The following is a 23,300-nucleotide window of genomic DNA, read 5'->3' on the forward strand; positions in this document are numbered from 1 at the left end:
CATCATTAAGCCTAAGTACATTGCAGGAGAGGATACAGTCCAAGGAACAGAGTTTCTTTTCCCTTGATTAATAAAGGCTTGGAAATCATGCTTAAGAGCATTCTGAGGTCCCTCAAGGTCAAGAAAAAGATGTAATAATTAGGAATTAGAAGTGGTTCACTCTGAGGCATTAGGCAGTGTTTCAGCTCACCATGCATTGCTCAATAATTTACTTTAAAAACTTCCACACAGCTTCTTCTGCGCTTCCTCTCCCACTCTACAATGTTTTGTTTTGTTTGGTTTGGTTTTTTATCTTCAGGAGGGACAGTTTAGATATTAGGGCTACCCACTCAGTCTACATCCCATTGAGGTGGTTTGGCAGAGCTGTTGGAGGGAAGCATGCACTTAATTCTTCTGTAAAGTGGCTGTTTCATGGGAAATATTGTGCAACCCCCTGACAGAAATTAGGGCAACAACCCAAACTTTTTTGCCTTGTATGTGTGATTCTTGATTTTGGAATCTGTCACCCGATAATGCAAGTGGACTTCACAAGGTTGTTATAAAACATAAGGAAAGGTCGGGTTTTGTAGGAATGACAAGGTCAGGTTTTGTAGGAACTATATGCAGAATCAGCAAACATTTGCTGTACAGCCTTCTTCTCAGCAATTTATTTCCAAAATAAATGGCAGTGCTTGTATCAGTACTTAAACAAATTATTCCCCTGACTCACCATTGCTAATAAACTTTACACAAGGAACAGAGGGTGTTCATGCAAAACCAATCAGTGTTTTCTGTCATAACACTGCTGAATAACAGCAAAGAGAAAGAAAATATTTATAAAGAAAGACTGTGAAGTCAGTGAGCTTCATTCAGGACCAGCCCAACTGAAGTAGGACACAAAAGGTGGAGCAAGGAAGAATACTTAGGACTTATGGGGATGCAATGCTGGACCCAACAGCATTGGCTGGAAGCTGGAAACCCTCTCAGCATGTTTGAAACCTTACCTCTTCCATATAGTTCAGTAGTGAACAGAACACTTGCAGAATTCAAAGTACCTTTGTTTTGGGGTTTTTAACCCATTTTACAGACAGAGTATGGTAAGAAGGTTCAGCAATGTTTCATATATTTGTTTTTCATACCATTTAATAACATCTGAAGAACTAGCAACAAATGATTTCAAATGGTTTCTTCAAGCAATAAAACACTGAAAGTACTTTTTTTCTTTTTTTTTTCTTTTTTTTTTCTTCCTTGAGCAAGAAAAAGGTCTTTGAAAAGCTTATGCAATGCACAGCTCTGAATGTGTGTCTTGACTAATGAAACCCCAAGGGTTATAGAGTAGAGCTCATATCACAGGAGCAATTCTAAGGGCCAGAAGCCTATTATTTTGTAAGAATTAATATGGAAATAAAAGCATTCATTGCAGTATGTTTATTAGTAGCATTTTGGTTATATCATCACCGGGTTACTCTAATATCTACTAGGCAACTCAAAAAAGCTTGAGGTTTTACAGGGTGGAAGATACTCAATCTTATATCTCAGGAGCCAGTCTGAAGACACCAGGGTAACATTGCTTTCTAGAAACGAAGATGCTTGGAGCCCTAGGAAAAAAAAAAAAAAAAAGTGTCAGATTCAGGTTTGTCAACACAACAGCTAATCTGATATTGCAAAATTAAGAATTTCAAGTTTTCTGAATGGAAAAAGGGCCTACAGATATCAGTTGCTTTCTGTTCATCAGTAGAAGAATAAAAATTTCTAAAATGGGGTAATAGTGTTTTCAGACCTCAAAATAGGAATTTGAAATACCTACAGACAACAACTGCAGGATCTTTTTCCTGCTCCTTCAGTAATTATCACTCAGCCTGGAAAGAAATGCTAGCTTCAGTTTTTGTTTGAATAACAAACATCTGTAACTGAAAACAAATGTTAATAAATACATTGATTTCAAATTTCAGTGGTTCACTCTTCTTTCCAATATTAATCCAATGAAATTTACAATTATCTAATTATTTAAAACTAAATCAAAAATAAAATACAAACAGATAGTCTTTATGTGAACAAAAATGTAGGTAACTTTGCAAGGATTGGCTACAGCAAAATACCGTTACCAATGTAAGGAAACCAATCTGAAATGCCCAAAACTGAATGAAGCTTTAGTGAAAATATGCAGTGGAAAAAAATATAGAAAATAAAAAGTCAGGAAAAAAGCTTTAAGGAGAAATTGCTAAAAGAAAATGGGAAAGAAAAAAAAATAAGGAAAATGCTGTTTAAAAAGCTAGAGTTTGAAATATCATATTCCACCTCCACGGGAAACAAATCCAGTGGCTACTTTTTCATAGACAGAAGGGTAAACACTCTGACTAAAACACACTGGATTCCAAACAACATTGCCAATGCAAATACCACCAGGAAATACGAGCTGTGCACAACACTTGCCCCATAGTTGGGGCAAGTTGTTCTGGCTTTTACAGGCACAAAATACTGTACACGGTGTTCAGTAATGTTACACCTGAGCCATGCATATTGACAGATTTCTAAATACCACTGGTGTAGCATTCGGAGGGCTGGCCAGCCCAGTGAGAGGCATGCTCATGGGGCATGGGCTGCCTGCCCAGGGGCTTTCTCATAGATGTTTGTTAAGCTCTTCAAGTAAGGCATCTTTTGAGGTTGGTGATTCATCTTTGAAATGCAGAAAACCTACAATGCATCTTTTTTTTTTTTTCTTGGTTGGTGTCCTCTGTCCCTTGCTGAGGGAGAAGGTAGAGTGATGGAAAATTGTTCTTAGACTTGATAAACCCTGCACGGGGTCCAAAACATACACCTGGGATACCCTGCAACTCTTCTTCCTTGGGGTGGGCTTTATTCAATATCAACATCAGTTTATCTGCCTTCACCTTGACATGCGATTGAGATCATGTCTCTCATGCCAAAACAGACCTGAGTTGAAATAGTACTCAGCAAACCTGGCTGAGGCTGGGGAGTGCTCAGACCCAAGAGCAAGCCCATTGGAGCCCATGAACTGGGTTGCTTTCTTAACAAAGACGTGTCCAGTCTGCCTCTGGAGCTGCTAGCACTACTGGGAGTGTTGAAAGATAAAGTGAATGCAAGGTTGCTTTAGGTTGAGAATTTCAATGAGTTTGGAAAAAGGTTATCTTTCTTTTTACTTTCATGCTGTCTTAAAAAAAAAATAATCCTGTTTTCTGAAGAATTGCTATGGCTCCTCCACACCCTTAAGATGCTCAGAATTATAATTATTAGGAGAAGAAAAGATGAAATACTTTTGTGTCATGTTTCCACTGATTCAAAGAAAAGCTTACTTGAATATTCTTCCTTTGATGTAGGAAAGAAAGGTAATATCAGTCTTGAACTCTTTTCATGGATGAATGTAATATATACCAAATTTGTGTCAAGAAGAAACATTTCTCCCTTTTTCTCTCTCCTCACCAATTAATTTTGCAATGAAAAGACAACATTGTCCCTTATTAAAATTCCTGAGTTCATGGCCTACTTTTTTAAAAGTGTGAGTTAAAATAAACATACCTTGACTTGATCACTGCCTTCTATATATTTGAAAAGGTGGTCTGTGAAAATACTTGTGAGCTATGATTGCGCTATCTCACGGAACAATTAGTTTGTTAGTCTAGAATCTGGAAACTAGTCCAAACTAGGAAATACTTAGATACAATATGTACTTAGGTTGTGAGCATGACTATCTGCAACAGCATTTTAAGGTTCATGAAGTGCTCAGTATTTTCTTACTCAACAAGCAATGTCTAGCCATCTTGGTTATTGCAGTGGGGTGGCAAATTTCTGTTGACATCTATGAATACAAATGTAATGCCAATTTCCCTGAAGTTCAGGTCTTGACCCCAAAACACTTGTTTTCTATGCCACAAATAAATCAAGTAATTACTTGATGCTAAATGTCTGAAGGTAGATGTTACAATTTTAACTAAATGCAAATCTTTCTTATTAAGAAATATAAAAATATCAGTCAAACAAACAAAAGATAACATCATGTGTTTGAACTAATCACTTCACAGAAATCAAGTGTGGATAATGTTTAAAATGTTATGCAAACATTGCACTTTGGCTTCAATGCCTATTAAAACAGAAAACTAGAAGGTGGGGTATACTTCAGTATACACTTGAGTAGACACCAGAGATTTTTATGGTGGAGAAGACAAACAGAAAACCTATTTTTGTATTTCAGGAGAGGACTGGCCAACCTGTTTCTAAATAAAAAATAATTGCAAAGTGTTCCCAGCATTGCAGAAATCTTTTCTTGTTTTTCCCTAGTTCTATCTTGAGAATGAAAAACAGAAAAGAATGACATTTTAAAAATTATCCAGTGTTAAGGTTTTGAACATACCAAACTTCTGAATGTCAGATTTGAAATACATTTATGCATAAATACATAGATGCTCTTAAGTGTAAGAGCAGAGAGCAAAATTAAAGCATGGCACATTGTGTGGTCATTGGGCAGTTTTAGAAGGAACATCAAGATCCCTGACTTTTTTCTATCTGTTAGAATATATGGGCAACATTTCATGAATTTTTGCTCTGTGTACTTGATTATTGTTATTTGCTTTTACTACTTTCATGTTGCATTCATTAATAGGTAAGCATTCTACATTTTGGTGTTTTTTAGTTGTTGTTGTTTGTTTGCTTGTTTGTTTTTTGAATTTCAGTAAGACCTAGTTAAAAATGAATTTAAGTCAGAAGTTCAAAATGGTCATAGCAATGGTCTCCAGACAGCAGGTTCCAAATCATTCTGCCTGCACTCTGTGCAAAGTTAGCTCTTGGTTCTTCCTCCCTACTGAGCTGCCTGACAACAGAAACCTCCAATATTGAAAATGCAGAGTAAATTCTCCTGAGAGTGCCTGACAGAAAAACAAGGTGTGTCTCAGATGGAAAGCTTAAAAAGACATTTTTAATGTCAGAGATTTTGCAAAAAAGTTTGCTGTTATAAGCCAATGGTTCAGTAGCATTTTCAAGATCAGGAAATCCTTTCACTACAATGGATACTTTGTAATGCCAACAGACAGATCCAAAATTACACTGTGACTCATCCGTCAGGCATTCAAACATTTTTACTTTCTTAAAATGTCTGGAGTTTGAATCATCCAAATCTCCATCAAAAGAAGAAGCAAGCAAGCACTTTCTCCTTTCTGATGGGATGTTTTGACAAGAGGCTGTGTCTTTCGCCAGCAAACGCAGAAACGTGTGGCATTCAAAGGTCAGTAACAGCAGTCAGCAGTGTTTGCAATATCCTGGGTGCTGATCAGGCTGCTAACCAACTTGTCTCTACAGATTTTTACCTCTAATAGAGCCTTGCAAAGAACAAAAGCACTTTGGCTATGGTAAGGTATGTGTACATCATAATGACTTTGTACAAGCTAAGTACTGTTGAAATTAATCTGTTTAGACAAGTTCTTCATCTGATTCACAGCTTAATATACCCTGAAAAGGTTTCAGCAGGGTTTTCTTAATTTCCTGTGTTGCTTCTTATTCAGACATTGCTGATATGAAATTTTTAAGGTGAACATGGGAACAGCAGGGATCTTCATCGCTGGCATTCATGAAACCCCACAAATTTCTTTCAAAAGTGATTTTATTCTCCAGTGCTATTCTAGAAAGCAACAATAATGAGTTCACAGGGGGGTTAAAGATTTAGTGCATAGATATGTAAAGTTGGTGCTCACTTGTGTAATCTTACTAATAGTCCTTGAGGATTTATTTTAATTCATGAGAATGTCTATCAAGTTCTTTTTGTTTCTCTTTTCACTTACCTGCTGCACTGTTCATTACTGAGCTCTTTTTACCTGTGAGTAGTGGAAAATAGAGCCATAGGTGGAGAAAGCTTTTCTGAGAGGGATGGGGTTTTTGTCATAAATTTTAGTAATTGCTATATAAAACTAAATTAAAATTGGTATGAGAAATACTGCATCCCAGTCACTGGCCTGAGGTGGGCTGTGTGGGCACCCGCACATACACCATGCACCCCAGGTTTAACAGCATTCTTACAGACCATCCACCTCCTTCAAGCCAACAAAAATGGTTAATAATCAAGAACTGTGAAATGTCTAGGCTCTCACTTACAAGCCAAAGGAAGCAAATTAACTGCTTATGTAGTTACAATTTATTCACCTGGCTTTCCTTGAAACTAAATATAACACATCAGATTTAAGATGCTGATCCTGCAGGCTCCTGCAAGCCCCTGAAGGACTGTCTAATTTCACCACAAAAACCAGTTCCTTTCAGTGACTGACACAAAGCTAATAATGAGAACAAAGCAAACAAATGTATGCTTGATTGAAGCTTTATGACTTAAAAGTTGGTATTATTGAAACAAAAGTATTCAACAAGTTTATTTAGACCTGATGATAATTTTGATTTAATTTCAATGCTAATTATTTTTTCAGTTCCTTCATTGCAATAGTGGCTCAGTAGCTATTTGCTACAAGCCTAACAACAAATTTTAAATTATCTAGAATTGCACAATTTTTTTAAAAGTAGGTCGCATATCTGATTAGAAACAAGCCGGTTCACAAAATTTTAATATGCACACAAAGATTAAACTGTAACGAGGAAATTAATGTGCAGCTGGACATAAAAACACCCAGCTGCTCACACAGCCTGGGAGCTCATATTTTCAAATGCACCAATGGCACAAGAAGGCATACCTGAGATTCCATCCTTATGAATAGAAAGTACAGGCTCTCCACATCTTTTAATACACACCTCGAACTTTCACAAAGCGGACATTCAAATGCTGTAAAATAGGGCATAAACAGTTGTCTGTTAACTGGACAGGTACATCATGGCTCATACACTGTGCCTCAATCCTTTCATTTACACAGCTGATTTGCATCTAACTGTAGTAAAATTTTGTGGGTGTTAAATATTTAAGTCGATACCTAAAATTAGAAGCCTGTTTTTTAAATTTCTGTCAATTATAATGAGCTTGACAATAAGCATTTACCTCCACAGAGTATACCTACCACATTTGTTTCAATATCAGCTAAAACATTACAGAAAAAAAAAAGCTCTACCATTTTCTACATCAGGCTGTTAATCCAGCAAAATTACTTTTTCAGATGTAGAGATATACCTGCAATATAACATTTCCAGTCTTTGTTCACCTTTGTTCAAAGCTAGAATATACCTATATAAGAACTACCAACTGGAAAGTACTGGTAGGACAGCAGATTTGCCGAGGGGTGGATTAAACCGTGCAACCATAAAACCCACAGGAGCATGTTTTAACCACTCTTTCTGGAATAATTTGTCCTTGTCTACCCTAGCAGTCTTATCAAATGTAGAGATAGTTTGACTGCAGTCTTTACTGATGCTCACCAGGAACAATAAGTGATATTTTAAGATAGATCATGACTGTGGGCAAAATCCTGAGCTCCCTCTCTCTATGGAACACTACTAATTTCAGTGGGCAGGCTGCAAAAGACATTTTTAATCTAATTGTTTTGTTTTGTTTGAAAATATAAATATATATATATATATATTTAGGAAGTATTAAATGACAAAGTAGATTGGCACTCTTGCTTTAGATATCAGTGTCAACCAGCACCAGGCAGCATTTCAGCTTTCAAAGGAAAGTTACAGCCAATGAAAGTCATTACTACATGCCACTGACTTGCAGGGAAAACTATTTCCACAGCATTATCTACTCAACAGTCATAAGGGTGGATGTTTTCCTTTGTGTGCTTTTGCAAAGTCCACAGTTACGAATACTCACACAATAATAGCTTGAAGCTTGACTCGTTGAATTGAACTGTAAGACACAAACTTCGCTGAAACAGGACATCCATTAGTATAACAATCTCTATTAGACAGCACATAAATGGTTGTCACAGTACAATAAAGTAACTTTGAATAAAAAGCAATGAACTTTGAAACACCACTGCAGTGGAAACTAACCGTGAAGTCTGCATAATAGTAAAGCAAACAAACAAAACTTACTGGGAGGGAACTCAGGCTATTTCTCATGTTTTCCTCTCTATCAGCCCTGTGGACCCATGAAAAGGAAAGAAAACATGATTAATGCCTCCCTGAAGTCCACCAGTCACTAGATACCAGATTGTCCTTTCGTGCCTGTCAGTTACTAGCACAGGCTGGAGCTGAAGTTGGGATTGTCTCAGTTTTGCCAAACAAAAAAAGCAACAGTCCAGCTGGAGGAAGGAGAACTACAATCTATCTCTCTGCTCATCCTCCCTCTGGTCCTGACAGCTTATTCAAGAAAAGCTCAATACTAGTAGAACATGCAACACAGAAGGGTAAATTTTATTTGAAGCAAAATGTGTGACGAGTATCCCCAAGTACAGTTCAAGGCAAACAAAGAGCCCAGCAGTATTACTACTAAAATTCTCCCCTAAGTGGCAAGTGGGATTCTGATTTTCTAAAATTTTATACTTAATATGAAGACCCACATGGTAATGACCAGGAAACAAAGTAAGAAACTAGCTTTCCAAGACCTTTGTTCAATGGGAAGTGTTTAGTGCAACGCAGATTGACATTTGCTCTTTTGCTGCTAAGAGTGAGCTCTCTCCTAGAAGAAGACATTGGCAGTTTCTTCATCCAAAAGACAAATGGCAGCCACAGCCAGCAATTTCCTTCAAGTTCTCCAGACAGCCCTATGACCCCCATTGACGTGCCAGTTGTCCAGCTTCAGTGTTATTCGAAGGAGACTTCTTCAGGGATGCAGAAATGGCAAACCTAAATGGGAGACAGGGATCAAGTGTCCATCCAGATCCCACAAAATGCGGACTGATGATACCAGCATAAGCACCTGGCAAGTAAGAAGATAACCAGAGGACAAGAAGAAGACAACCAGAGGACTAACCAGAGGAATCTAAAGCAATTATTTGTAAACCTGTAATCAGTCATTTACGGAATGAGATGGTCATGGAAATAGCTGCATCCCGTCCTGTGTTTTAACAAAACTCATATTTCAAAAGTCCCATCAGAACATTTCAGAAGTTGGCATGACGTGGAGACCAGCTCTGGTTCTGAACCCCCTGAGCTCAACCTGGGTAGTTCAGTGGTGTCAGAAACACCCAGAGGCTGCTGACACCTTCATATCTGCGCGCACATTCATGGCTATTACAATAACCAGCAATGTTTTCCTTTCAGGAAAGCAAAAAATACTCGGGTGAACAAATGAAAGCTAGGAGAGAGGAGGTAAAATATTTCAGCTCTCAGTTACTTTCCAGATGATCTTTGCTGGTTACTGCTGACTCTGGACCACCCCAAAACATCCTGTATTTTCAAAGGGAGTCACCTTATTTTCAGAGGTGACAGGTTTCAGTCACCTTATTTTCAGAAGTGACAGGCTAACGGTGTATGAGGAACAGCAATGGGACTTCTTCAGAAACAGTCCTAGAAGAAAAAAACAAACAAACAAACAAAAAAAAACCAACAACATGCTTTTGCACTCTTTCTTTGCACCTTATTAAGAAGGCATAAAACTCTCTTTGTGCTGTGAGTGTCAGTAATTGCAAAGCAAATAAGTCCTGTAATCATGCTCTACAGGTCTGTTTCCTCTGTGAATCTCAAAGTACTTTACAAAGGAAGAGAAATATTGCTATTCCTATTTAAAGTGGATGGTTCCCATTTCACAGATTTAGTTACCATACCAGACAATCCCCTCCGGCAGCAGTAATGCTTCCTCAGTTTAGCTGTAGGTATAAAGAGGATCAGCCTAGAGATGCATTTTAACCAACATGCACGAGAGAAGCAAACACGTGGCTCGAAGCATTTTGTTTCAAAGTCTGCATCTCTAGAGGACACATGAACATTGGAGAAGATCTCTCTCACAGACACATGCAGCCCAAACACCTGTATATTCTTTTGGGTTTATTTCATAGGATGATTTTTCTTTCCATTCTGCTCTAGCAGCACATCTTCCTGACAACTGGAAATGGTTAGAAAACAGCAGGAAAAAGGGGGTGGGAGGGAAGCGAGGGAAAAAGAGAATATCTACATGCTGCTTTAAATATTTTCCAGATTTGAGGTTTAAGGGTTGGGGGAGGAGAAGGAGGGGCCTGTTTTTATAAAAAGCATGGGAATCCAAAAGTTGAAATCTTTAAATTTCCAAATGCTAAAATTCAATGGCACTAAGTCAAAACAGATGTTTCATTTTGTTTTTGCATTTTAAAAATGGATGTATGTTTGAATATTGTCATTTCATAGCAACATATTTTGTTTTAAGAAGTGTTATAAAAAGCTCCATTTTCCTTCTACTCGAATTTTTTTTGAAAGCAACTTCCGAAGGGAAGTTTCAACAAGAAAAAAGAAGGGGAGTTATGACCTCCCCTACCTCCAAGCTTGAGTTTAATCCACAATGCAGACAGCTCCAGCTCACCTTGTGGTCTTTATTATGCTGTGCTCAGAAAAAGAAGGACCAAAGAAGGGTTTGGGTATTCCCTATTGGACATTATCTGATGATATAGTGAATTAGGGGCATTGCAGACTTTACCTTTTACCACTTATGATTTATGGGGGAAGAATAGAATATAAAGCTGAAGAAGAGTAGAGCACTTTTTTTTTTTAAATTTATTTATGTTGCTATGTAGAAATAGTATATTACTATAATACCATCATTTCATAGCTCTGAGGTGTCTTGTTTTGTTTTTCTTTTTCTGTCAATTTTCTCAAAATGTTTAATATACTTTTTATAGTCAATACTTGACATTTTGTACTTTAGTAAGATTTTTTTTGAAAGATGGTGTTATTGAAAGAACCTTAAAGCAGTTCATGCTTTACATATATACATATTACATACTTACATATTACATATTTACAGATATACATATTCAGTATATGCAAATGCACATTAGACTGTATTTTCATTTAAAATATATTTTAATACAACATACCTTTAATACAAATGCAAATAAACACATCTTCTGAAGACTGACTTTCCTTAGCTTAACTGTTTTCTATATTTTAAATGCCACTTCAAGGATGATATAGTTGGCATATTTGCAAAGAAGTGTAAAATCTTTTATAATTTTTTAAACTCTGCAAACCAATTCCTTTGTAAAGATTCCTACAACACCACAGCAACATTTATGCAAATGTGCCCACTGAGATGAGACTGAAAGACTGGAGAAAGCAGTTAAAGGGATTTTTTGGTATAACAGATAAGGTTAATCTGAAAGAATTTCAGAAGGAAAGAAAAATGCAGTTGCAAAATATGGATTTAATCGTGTGGATCCTGGGGGGGGGGGGGGGGGGGGGGCGGAGGAGTGAGGAGAGACAGAAGGGAAAATGTACCCAAAGATTCAAGCAAAAAAAATGCTAGAACTGCTTTGCAAATGACAGAAATAGCTCCTGTGTGCTATTTTTATCTTTAGCAAAGTAAGTCTAAGTAGCACACAAGAGCCCAGGGTCAGACTTTTAAAACACAAAGAGTGGAGATAAGATGCATTGGGTGCAGAGAGAAGTGTGTTATCTGGCATCTGACTCCCACTGCAAATCAGGAGGCGAGCAACCCATTTTAACTTTAAAAAGTCAGCCCCCACCTCCACCTACAAGCTGTGTATGAGTGAGTAGCATTTCCTCTTTCAAATGTTTTTCCATAAACCTTCAAAGAGCCACAGTGTACAAGAGCTCTGCAGCAGAGCCCAGAGCACCTCAGGAGTGGAGCAGTGCAGCAGGGCTTCACTCCTTTTCACTGTGACATTTACACCCCATCAGCTGTTGCTTTATAGGACAGCGGGAGAAAATAGATGCATTAAGTTGGGTTCCTTCATAGCTGATCTGAGCCTGTGATTTCAAGGGCAAGAAGAAAACCTGTAGCTTTCCAAAAGGGCAGTTTTTATCCACTCTGGCCCTTAGTCACACACTGCGTGCAAACCTTAGGCAGCCTTTTAATCCTTCCCTGAATTACCATGAAGTAGGCTTGTAGTAGTGCTCCTGTACCCAGAACCACAGTTCCCCAGGGTGACAAAGGGCAGCCCACGCCACAGTGCTGCGAGGGGCAAGCTGTCAAAACCTGCTCCTCCCTGTGCTTCGGGTCTGGTGCTTGGGCTGTCCACATGGAAGCCCAGCACATAGCAATGCTGTGCTTGCAATTGCCTATGTTTAGCACCACTGCCTCTGCCCCGGCTCTCAAGTCTGCTTGCTGTCTGCAGGATGGGTGCATCCCATTTTATTCTGAGAGAGTGCAGCTGATGGTTGCTTTTGGTTTGAGACAGGCAAAGCACTTCTGTCAAAGGGCCAAAGCAGAATAGCAGCTGCGGCCCAAAAAGCTCACTCCTTTTGTTTCCATTGGGATATTCTCTGTTATTATGCAACTCTGAAAGGAATAAAAACCAAAGGATTCCAAACAGCAGTTAAATAATTTTAAGGAAGAGGTTAATACAGACTACGCAGAAAGATACAGATCACAGGAGAGTTTTCAGTATAAGTAGACAAGCAGCCCAGGGTGATAGAGTGAGACATAAAGAGAGCACGTATCTCACTCAGCATCACACAGGAAACTTGTCAGGGTGGTAGAGCTCTCTGAAGTCAAGCTGGCGCCTCACTCCATTTCTCTGACCCTAAGACTGTGTGTCACCAGTCCCTTGTGCCCAGTCCACTTCTCCATGGCTCAGGAGCAAGCTCAACAACAATTGTCCAACTCAGTTTTTACTCTTTGGTTCAAACCTCCCTCTCTTTAAGTGTGTGGTAAGATGAGTCTGCCGTAAGGTAGGTAGTTCTGATTCGTTAAAGGAAATATATTCTTATGACTGTTTCAGCACTGAAGTCTTATTTCAACACTTACTAATATTTGCAGAACACTATTAGGATTCCTTTTACTAATCACGAAATCAGCATTGCTGAAAAAGGTTGCTTTTTCCCTCAGAATCAGCATTTCAAGTTCTTTTTCCCTTTCTTTGATTGTTTGCATTCCCTTTGCTTCTCAAGCCAGCCCATCCTATTTTCTCTCAAGCGATGTAAAAAGAAAGCAACTGACCTACCACAGCTCAGCTCTTGTACAAACTGGATTTGTGGAGTCGCGGCCTTTGGGAAAGGCGCTTGTCAGAGCAGTCTGGCTGCTTGGCTGACAGTACTGCCTCCCCACAGCCCTGGCTTAGTGCTTGCACTGTTTGCAGAGCTGGACGACATCGTCACACGCCGTTAGTTGCCCGAGAATTAAGCAGGTTGTATCATTGTGTTCTCAAGAAATTATTACTTCTCGACAGTCTCTTTGTTTTGAGATTAGCTTCTATTTTACTGTAACTGAGCCACTGAAGAATGTCTTGCAACATTTCATAATTGCTCAGAGCTGATCAAGTGCAACCAATGATTAACAGCACATTCACTGTGGTTCTCAGATGCCTGGCAACCTGCATCGTGACAGCCAGTCCCCAGCATCTGCTACATTTAGAAAATATGGTGAAAAATGGGGCCTTTGTAATGTTCCTCTGAAGATGTTTAAGCATGTTTGCTTGCCGTGTGTTTGCAGTAATCAACTCCATTATTCCTGTGCTGGTGGAACTTGTGAGCCCTGAGCTATGTCTTGGCACCTGCACTCAGACATTGTATAAATACATATGTAGCAGATTTTCAAGCTGCTCAGGACTGGACTAGCTATTGCTTTTGCTTCCTGGCAATCTCTTAGTAAGTGACTTTATTGGCACAAATACTCTTCAGTTAAAACAAGTCTGAAGTGGCTCTTATAGGAGTCTATTTTGAATTGGTATCGTGCAAAATCTTGCTAGGAGCCCAGTTCCCTAAGGTACAGACATCTGATCAAGGAATGTGCTGGAGCACTTGCATCCTGCAAAAACACGCTCAGCTTCACGCTTTTGTATGATAATAAATACTTGCAGAGAACTGGTATTTTGTAGCACCACTCCCCATCCTAAAACTCATCATGCTCTCACTTCAACCCTCTCCCTACTGTGCTTTCCATCAGCCAAGTCCCCAGCCCAGAACAGGCAGAGAAAACCTCCCCCTGAAACACCTCATGAAAAGACAAGACGCTGGGATCTCTGGTGCTGGGATGGTCCTGGCGGGCTGTGGCCCCAGCAGACCAGCAAGCAGCTTCCCTCCACCCCTGCTGGAGGAGCAAATAGGCCCAGCCGCGGTCTGCTCCACATCTGGTTGGCCGCCCCGACGTCTGGCACCGAGTCCACGGGGATATTTGCAGTCTGTCGAGTGGTTTGATGAACATGTCAATACGATGGTCAAGCACGTCAGTTTTCATTTTACGTAGCCTTGCCAAAGTATGTTTTTTATTTCAAGCGAGGCTATTTTGAAGCTCCCTTTCATTCTTCTGTGATGTCTCACGGATTACCGAAATTCATTTTTGGAAGGCTGAAGCGGGCTCTACGGCTCAGTCCCTGCTCCTGCTGGGCTGCTCAGGGGATCCTGCACATGTTCCTCCCTACCCCGAGTTCCAGCACCGCCAGATCAGATGGCCTTCACCACTCCTCTTTGCCTGTATGAAAAAAATCCCACCACCACTCGCATTTTGCAGTGTTTAGACATAACTGGGGCCAGGCTCTGTCCCTGCTGGAAATGAGTGGGCAGGATGCGAGCGGTGCAAGAGCTTTCCCACAACAGGGGAGTAACCACAGAAAAAATGCCCCAGCATTGCTGAAGCTGCAGCCAGCCTCTGGGAGGGCTGTCCGCTCATACAGATGAGGACACCCAGGAAAGCTAATCCTTATTAATCTTTAAAGTGGATTGGATAAACTAAATTAAACTCCCACATAGATACTTTTACTCGTCGAAAGGGAAGAAGCGCTGGCAACCACTGTGATTTGTTTAACAGTGTCCACAGGGCAGTTTAATTCAATTTAATTAATTCATTTTGGAATTCACTCCTTTAATTAAATTCAAGTTCACTTTCTAGATATCTGATCTGTTGACAAGCCCTAGATGAATAGCCCTTCAAACAACGTTGTCTGTTTTGCTAACCGAAAAATGGAAGAAATAATTCCAGGACAATGGTATTGCTGAAGGGAAAGGGGCTGTAAAAAGAGCCTGTGCAAGAGCGTGCTTGGCTTTGTTTTCAATTGCAAGCAATTCCGTGACATTTCATATACTTTTATATTTCTGCTTTGGATTTCTGAGGAAGAATTCAAGATGCAATTAAATGATAATAACGTCTCCTGGTTCTGTAAGGAATCATCCAGTTTCTGTAAACCTGTAATGATTTAAAGCTTATAAAAAGCAAGACCAAGCACATTCCCGTAGAGTTATGTGTCACAAATGGAGCCTACCCATCCTCAGGCTCTACCCCAGGTGCCAAGAATGAGCAGAAAGTTACATTTGTTTTTACGCAAAGAAATGCCAGCACTTTTGGTTCAGCGAGCTATAAACTCAGGAGATCCAAGTCCAGCTCATTTTGACAAAATGCTGCTTTTCAGCAGGTTTTCTGTCTTTGCATAGCTGTCATGGAACTATCCCTGCTGCCCAGTTGGATGACTAAAGACTTTAGGAAAAAGAACAATAGGAATAAGAGCTGATAACACAGAGTGACTAATGACTAGTGCATTTATGGTACTGCTGTTTATGGTCTGATGCCCCAACACGTGGTATTTTCATGATGCATGAATACATTTGTGCATAGAAACCATCCAAAGTCTGGTAAAAAGCAGATGCTGAGTGGAAGTCTTCACTTTCTTGAATTGCTCTTTATTATCTAAGAAGCTTTGGGCAACAAAGATACAATTCTCAAAGGGGTTATTAGACATTACCTTAATCCAACAAAGCACTTCAGTGCAGACCTCCAGAGCTCTGCTGGCTGTTTAAGCCAGAGGGCTCTGCAGCACCTTGGTTATCCAGTCCCATGTGAAAGCTGCTTAGTGAGGAACAGGAAAATAAAGAGCTTCCAGCCCACCGACAGTTAAAAATGCAGCTGCAGCATTCCAGTAATAACATCCGGGAAATCTCAGCTCCCATAAGATCCCACTGACCACAAAAATCTCCCAAGCTTAAACACTCAGAAAATTGATTGCTGCTACTTTTTTTAAAAAAACCAAACCAAAACAAAAAAACTGTCTAGTGAGAGCAGCTTTATGAAGTAGATTTGTAGCAGCAGTTATGGTCAGTATCAAGTGGATTTCCTCTCTGGCAGGAGAGAGTGATATCAGCACACACTGTCCTCCAAAGGTCTAAGAACACAAAACCTCGAGGGACTGTTCAGACATTTCTCTTGAGCCCTCAAGAAGGGGGAAGCTGGGCATTAGAAGTGATCACTCTGCACAGTTACACAAGCTGCGGCCTCTAATTCGCAACCTCTCACACAACTTTTAGCCAATTTTCAGATCGGACATTGCAGCCCCAGATGCATAAAGTACATTAAACAGCCCTGTGGATAATCTGGCAGTTATCCATTAAGGGGCTGTTGGGCTTTGGTGCATACATCCACTGTGATATGGGCACAGCAGGTCTTTGCTAAATGTATGGCTGCTGCTTCAGCTTCTCCTCTCTCAGGATACATCTCCTGGGGCTGAGTTGTCCTGAATTTGCCTTTCAAAGTAAGGATGAGTCTAAACGCACAACATAGCTCCAATGTCTCTTTGTCTGCAGATTTTCCATGGGCTACCGTAATGATGATCAGAGACTCCTTGGAGGGTCTTCCTGCCTGGAGGGTGGGGAAGTGCTGCCTCCGTGAGGAGACTTTTCCTGCATTGGTAGGGTCTCTCCACAGCTCTTTCACTTCAGTACTTTCTTCTGGCCCCATGTGGTCAGCAGCGTACTTCACAGCTTTAAGGAAGCAACTTATATGAGCCAAGGCCTCTTCGTCCTCCTCCTATAATTTCTACCTCAATGAGTATATTGAACAAAATGCTGTATGGCTGATTATGCCCCTGTCCCAAACCTTGCCTCAGCCACCTTACAGTTTTCCTTAGCTTTTCCTTTTATTAAAAAACCCACTCGCTTTCTGCCACCACCACCACCACCCCCTGCAGTCCTGTACTACTGGTGACCTTCGCAGGGAGGCAGAGAAAAACCCAGGTGGGAGCCCCACCATGCCGGGTGTAAAGGCAACCTGCAAATGAGAGGGGGGGTAGTAACACACGGGATAACACCTGTAGACCTGAGCCCAACATACATCATGCACCAGAGCACCAAAATTCCCACAATCTTAGGCAATGTCTGTAGCACTTGTTGACTGATGAGGAGTTCATTTTTCTCCTCCAGGTCTATTACCTGGGCTGATTGTCCTCAGTAGGAGGTGAATTGAGAGCCCAGGCAGAGATGTGCCAGGTGGAGAACTGGCCGTGCCTCAGGGAATATCTGTCAGATGGGAAACTCTGCCTCTTCCTGGGTGGTACTGATTTCAGCATCTTGCCTTACTGACTCCTCCATGGCACTGTGACAAAATTCAGATTTATCAGCACCTCTGGCATTAGGTACTTCAATAACACATGCATATGCCAAGTTCAGCCTGAAAAAATATTATATGATCTGAAATCTACGTGCATTTCTTCCCCTTTTGAGATAGCTTTACTTCGTTTTTAACAATAATTAGAGTCTCAAATGGCCATGACGTCAACAGAGCACATGATGTGGTATTTAGAGAGCAGCAATTACACAGGAGTTGAAGCAAGGTCGGTAAGCAGAAGCAACACATTTTATTAGACTCAGTGTGGTTACAGGAAGAAACAAATGAACTCTGGCCTTGTGTGCACTGAACATCTTCTGAATACCTTTTGTTTATTTTTCCCTCTCTAGAAACCATTCCTTTCTTCTTATTTAATAGAAGGATAAAGAAACAACAGATAAAAAATAAGAAAATGTTGGTTCCACCAGAAATCAGAAATTATATATTACATTTTCTAAAAGTTAAGATGTTAAATAAAATCTTGGATTCAAGCACAGTCTGTTTATACTACCCCAGGTCTCACCATTCAAAATACAGCCCGGTCCATGTTTCTCACTTATTGCTTTCATTTTTTCAAAACGTATTAGCCCATGACTCCTTGCTAAACCATTTATTTGTGCCACACATACAGAAACCAGACCTTTTTTTTTTTTCTTATGCTATTTTTTCCAAGCACATTTTATGTTTTTATGTCACCGTTTAAATCTTGTTAAAGATCTACTCTCTGAAGCACTATAACTGCAGAAAATCAAAACTGCAATCACAATATGCTGAATACTTAGATTCTTGTTTGGGATCAATCTATAAATCTGGATGAATTCTCTAGTTCTATTTCTGAAACACACGCAAGCACAGATGCAAACGGAGAGAAATTATTTCAAGACACCAAAACTCAGTGTTAACCGAATCTCACATGATTTCTTTCAACTTCAGCCAAAAGTTTTGCCTTTGCTAATACCAAGGAAACTTGAAGGATTCAGAAAAATAATAGACGGAAATTCTTGCCTGGCAATTGTTTGCTTAAAAGCCAGTTCAGCACCACATAATAATAGCCTGGGGTGGGCAAGGAAGGCATGGCCTTGCTCTCTTAGAAGGGCAGTTGGAGGCATTATAGACAAACAAAGTAATCACCGAGCTGCAGTTTAGTGCTCAGTCTAAATCTTTCCACAAACAAAACCACAACGGGTGAATCAGAGATGTAGCCTGGGCACCAGCATTAACATCACTTATTCCCACAGGAAAACGTCCTCACAGGGCAGGGGGCCAGAGGCGCCCACTGGCTCCGGGGTGACTCAGGCCTGGTCCCCACGGCCAGGAGCAGTCGGCGCTGCGGCAGGGTGGGTGGGAAGACAGGGCTACGGGCTGTGCCTCCCAGCTTTCTGGAGGTGTGAGGGAGGGCTGACTCAGAGGAAAATTTGCTGTCTACCAAACTGGGTGACTGCTTGCGGCACCCGGGATTTTCCCTGAAAACTCCTGTTCAGAAATTCACCGGGAGCCCTACTGACTTGCTGGTAAGGGGCCAAGCAGCGCCAAAGTCATCACACAGAAAGAGAAATTGGTTCTGCTTAGTGGATGTCCTCTTTTTGTTTTATATGCTGTAGACTTCGGTTTTTACTCAATTAACCCGCCTGAAGTGTCAGGGAAAATTTTGCCCGAGAGTAACTTGCACAGTGCTGTTCAACAGTACCGTGCAATTTTGCAGATAAATAATATTAGTTTCACATTTATGCGAGCATTCTGCTGTGGGCCATTGCCACAAACTGAGCCTCTGTGACAACACCAAAGGAAAATGCAGTAACAGCACCAGGCAACATCTGAGATTACTCCCTTTACAGGGTCTGCCTTGTCTTCCTTCTTATTAGCAGAGAATCTCAAGTACAATTTATATTCAGTTAGCTAAATGTATTTCTGAAATGTCCTTTAAAGTCAATGCATATCTCCTTTTCAGGAAGCAGTGTGACCCAGTGCGAACAGAGAACCTAAAACTTTTTAGTCAACTTTTTTTTTCCCCCCCCTCTGATTTCTATCCATTAGCTTAAGTGGACTTCTTCCCCAGATATTTATATGCATCTAGTTTGAGTCAGCTTCGTTCCGTACTTATTTTAAAAGCTTTATATCACTAAGCAGTCTTTAATGATGAGCAGCGAAAATGTTCTAAAAACTGATGCTGTTCTCCTACCTCTTTCTCTGAAGAGGGAAATTACTTGGTTGTTTTTTTTTTTTTTTTTTTTTTTTTGGCAGGTTCTGCCGTTGTTTACAGTAGCATTAGTTTTGAACAATTCAATTTATTTTGTTTATCTGTATTATTATTCATATTCCTGACAGCAGAAACTGGCAGCCTTTTCAGATGGCTGCTGAGCCAATCTGTACTTTGTTGTACCACTGTGCACCTAAAATGAACACTTTCTAAAATCCATCACATTTATCTGTGGTAGCAGTGTGTCTCACAAGTTTCATTAGTGATTACAAATGTGATTTTCCTTTGCAGGAGATAACAAGTCTCATTTACATCAACTTCAAAGAGTCTTTCCTTGAGAAGACAAAGTGTTAGAACCATTGGACCATTTACAAGCGAAATAAACTATGTGGCAGCAATGGGTTTGCTGTTTGTTTCTGAAGCTGTGTAAAAAAAAAAAAATATATATATATTTTTCCTGAATGTGATCCCAAATATTTTCAGCTTTTGTGTCTGTCTCATTGCAAGTGCGTTTTTTTGTTTGTTTGTTTGTTTGTTTTTTGTTTTGTTTTGTTTTGTTTTTTCTCTGAGGATTTAAGCAAGTAGATATCTGTGCATACATCACCTGGCCTGGCTTACTGACAAGGTACCCCTATTTGTCCACAAACAGACAGAAGCTACCAAACAAGCTGTTGGTTTAAAACATGCTTTTTCCCCTTCTGCTTCTGTTATTTTTCCACTGGCCAGCCCCGAAGTCCATATGCTGAAATAAGTTTCCAGTGCTAGGGTATGCTTTGTTTCAGCAGAGCAGAGTTCAAGGCTTTTCTCCTACACATAACAACGTGAGATCTAAGGCTACTTGAGCCCGGCTACCTTAAAAATAGGGCTACAAAGGAGTCATAAGAAGAAAACCCCAACCAGTCTGCTACAGGAAGGGTGCTGAGTACCCAGAAAAAGCATGGTAGCTTTCAAAAAGAATTTTCATGTCGGTGGGTCACTTACTCAGAGACTCTTTTTAGTGGCAAAAACAATCAGCGGTGACATGATTTTGTTGTTGTTGCAGACACAATGCCTTTCAATTTCGTTTCACTTTCAGGTATCTCTGATGATCTTCTGCCAAAACCCAGGGAAGTCAAGGGCCAGATAAATCCCATCCTCATAACGAGAAACCCAGTGCTAGTGATGTGAGACTTTCCCATGCCAAGCCCTCGATGCCGACGGCAGAGCTGCAGGCTACACCTCCTGCAGGAGGGGCGAGAAGCCACAGGACAGGACGGGCAGGGGAAATGTCTGCAGCTTATTTTACCCAGAATCTGGGCAGACCTGCTCCTTCCTCAGCCTGCTCACTTCCCCTTCATCAGGCACAGAGAGGCAGAAAATTTCTGAAGGTGAATGCTGAGCAAAGTCGAGAACAGCAGGAGAAAATGTGGAGGAGGAGCAAACCATCCTCTGAGTTATTTCATTCACTCAGTCTCCTGATAAGGCCCTGTATCAACCCTATGTAAAACTCTCTCTCACACGGTAATTCTGCATTTCTGCTCCATCCTGTCTCCTGTAAGTACAACGTGCTGCTTCTGCACCAGCAGTTTGGAGCCTTCTCTCCTGCAGTCTGCTGAGCAATTATGGATCCCCTTCTCTAGGAAAATTCACACCACTGCTAGCTGGACTGAAAGCTGCTAAATGAATTCTTCAAGTGTCTGCTAGTGCATATGGTCGCTTCCCGTTTTTGTCAGTGTTCAACCTTCTGCCTGTATTCTCCGCCTTTCAGTCTCTGTCTTTCTCCCCTCCGGCCAGCTTTGCATTTCCTGCCACTCACAGCCAGCCTCCCTTCCCCCTGGAAGACAAAATGGAACTATCCTAACAACCTTTGACACATTCATGAAGAATAAACTTATCTGCAAATATCAGGCACTAAAACTACCCACATCTAAGACAATTCCATTTGGAGACTGAGAAACAGCATAGATTATCTCAGGGAAACTCAGAAAGAAGGGAGCTTTTGGCAGCATTTGTATTTCCTGCTGTATACCCATTCTTCTTCTCCTTTTTTTTTTTTTTCCTTTCCCTGCAGGGAAACATCGCAATCAGTATTTTAAATAGTATTTTTACTTCTTTGATCTACAACCAGACCCATGTTTCCCTTGATTTTGGCAGAATATCATCAGAGGTACCTGAAAGTGAAAGGAAGTTGAAAGAGATTGTGCTTGCAACAACAGTAACAACAACAACAAAAAAGACAATTTTTATACCCACAGGGAAGGAAAAAAAAAAAAAAAGATTGCCTATTAAACAGCACCAACGCTGATGAAACCAGGTTCTGGTGATCTGCTTGTCTACTTGTCTGTTGCTTGCTTGAGCAGCACACAGCTGTACCAATTATGGCTGAGATGATAAAAATTTCCACCCTTCACCACACAACCAGAAGTTTTTGCTCTGGGCTGAAACATAGCAGGCTGGCATCTTTGATTTAGCAAATGGCAATTGAGATGGATGCAAGCCCTTAGACATCGCTGCGTTTCCCTGGTGAGCCTATGCTCCCATGCAAACTACATCTAGGAGTGGGAGAGAAGCCTCCTGCTGCCACAAGGCTCTCTTGGAGCAAATGTTCCCAAAGATTATGGCATTATTCATCACAATAGTATCTCTCATTAGCAGATGGCTATCACAAGGCAAGGCTTCTAGGGAAAGACAATTTCTTTTATTAGTTTCATATTTGGAAGAAACGAGCAAGCTTTCAGGAACACAAACTCTACTTTAAGGCACCATTTGAAATGGTTTTCAACCCATTTGTTCCCCAGCCATTTGCTCCTCGGAGAGGATTTTCTCTTGTTAGGGGAAGTTCAGCAGACCAATGTACGAAGTTACCCTCTCCCAGAATTTGATCTGTCAGATTGATCTTACACCACAGATGCATTTGTATCACGTAGCCATGATGCCTCCTAGTGCAGGAACCGGTGGGACATTTTTTAAACTTTTTTTAAACAGAGGAAATCTGGTCCTGCCCCAGCAATGAGCACCCTGGGGGCTGCAGCAGGCAGGGAGCACCAACTGGGACAGGAGACAGGTGATACTGGTATGACAAGGGAGTTCCCAGACCAGGTCTTCCTTTGGGGCTCCCAGGAGACCGTCATACAACATAGTCCAGCACAGTTAGAGAGCAGCAGGGGCTTTCCCATGACCCCCCTCACAGCCTATTTGACTGCCTGATGCTGTGTCTTCGTGATGCCAAGCCAGCGATGGGGAAGAGTGCTTCCTTCAGGACAGACACCACAGTCTGTGGCAGTGGAAGAACTCCAGCCACTGCAGCCGTACGCACGCCCTGTGGCTGACGAGAGGCGTGGAGGATGTGTGTGACGCCAGCAGTGGGTGACAGCCGGGGGGCAGATGCCGTGGTGCCAGCAGGACTCAGCATCACTCACCCAGCGAGGGACGTGGCTCACGAGGATGGAGCCACCCCAGCAAGCTGTCACACCGCTGTCTGCACACATCCCTCTGCTTCAGGACAGGCTGTGTGCTGCTCTGCCTACCCCTTTAATCGTCTTCACCTCCTCTCGAGCACCTTCTTGGTTTAAGTGCCAGACTCATGTTGCAATCACCTCCCAAATTCTTTTTGATGCCCTTTTCCTGAATGTTGAATCTTCACAAATTAAGCATGCCAAAGCTTGCGTGCATCTTTTTCTTAGTGCACTTCCCATTTTGAGAAATACAGCCTGACCATACAGAAAGGTTAGCTTGTATATCGTTATCAGAAGCTCACGCATCTTGTAATTTTCCTAAAATCTCACCTCTTGGCATACAGCA

The 23,300-nt window shown here is 41.0% G+C and overlaps 2 long non-coding RNA genes across 6 annotated transcripts; one reads left to right on the top strand and one right to left on the bottom strand.

Moving 5' to 3' along the window:
* Positions 1-1,392: 1,392 nt before the first annotated feature.
* On the bottom strand, positions 1,393-9,374 carry LOC125182057 (uncharacterized). 4 transcript variants are annotated; one of them, XR_010830139.1, is made up of 5 exons: positions 9,275-9,374; positions 7,957-8,002; positions 7,733-7,787; positions 6,663-6,751; positions 1,393-1,577 (listed from the first exon to the last, which is right to left on the bottom strand). It is a non-coding gene; the product is annotated as an uncharacterized lncRNA (long non-coding RNA). The 4 variants fall into 4 exon arrangements; XR_010830137.1 differs by lacking the exon at positions 9,275-9,374 and having other exon boundaries at positions 7,733-7,768; positions 7,957-8,023; XR_010830138.1 differs by lacking the exons at positions 7,733-7,787; positions 9,275-9,374 and having other exon boundaries at positions 7,957-8,080.
* LOC125182056 (uncharacterized) lies at positions 4,626-22,510 on the top strand. Of its 2 annotated transcripts, none has more exons than XR_007160984.2 (3): positions 4,626-5,215; positions 5,290-5,344; positions 19,812-22,510. It is a non-coding gene; the product is annotated as an uncharacterized lncRNA (long non-coding RNA). The 2 variants fall into 2 exon arrangements; XR_007160983.2 differs by lacking the exon at positions 19,812-22,510 and adding an exon at positions 8,001-8,141 and having other exon boundaries at positions 4,631-5,215.
* The last annotated feature ends 790 nt before the right edge of the window (positions 22,511-23,300 follow it).

The sequence above is a fragment of the Anser cygnoides genome, chromosome 3 (assembly GCF_040182565.1).
Source record: "Anser cygnoides isolate HZ-2024a breed goose chromosome 3, Taihu_goose_T2T_genome, whole genome shotgun sequence".
In the NCBI taxonomy this organism is placed as follows: domain Eukaryota; kingdom Metazoa; phylum Chordata; class Aves; order Anseriformes; family Anatidae; genus Anser; species Anser cygnoides.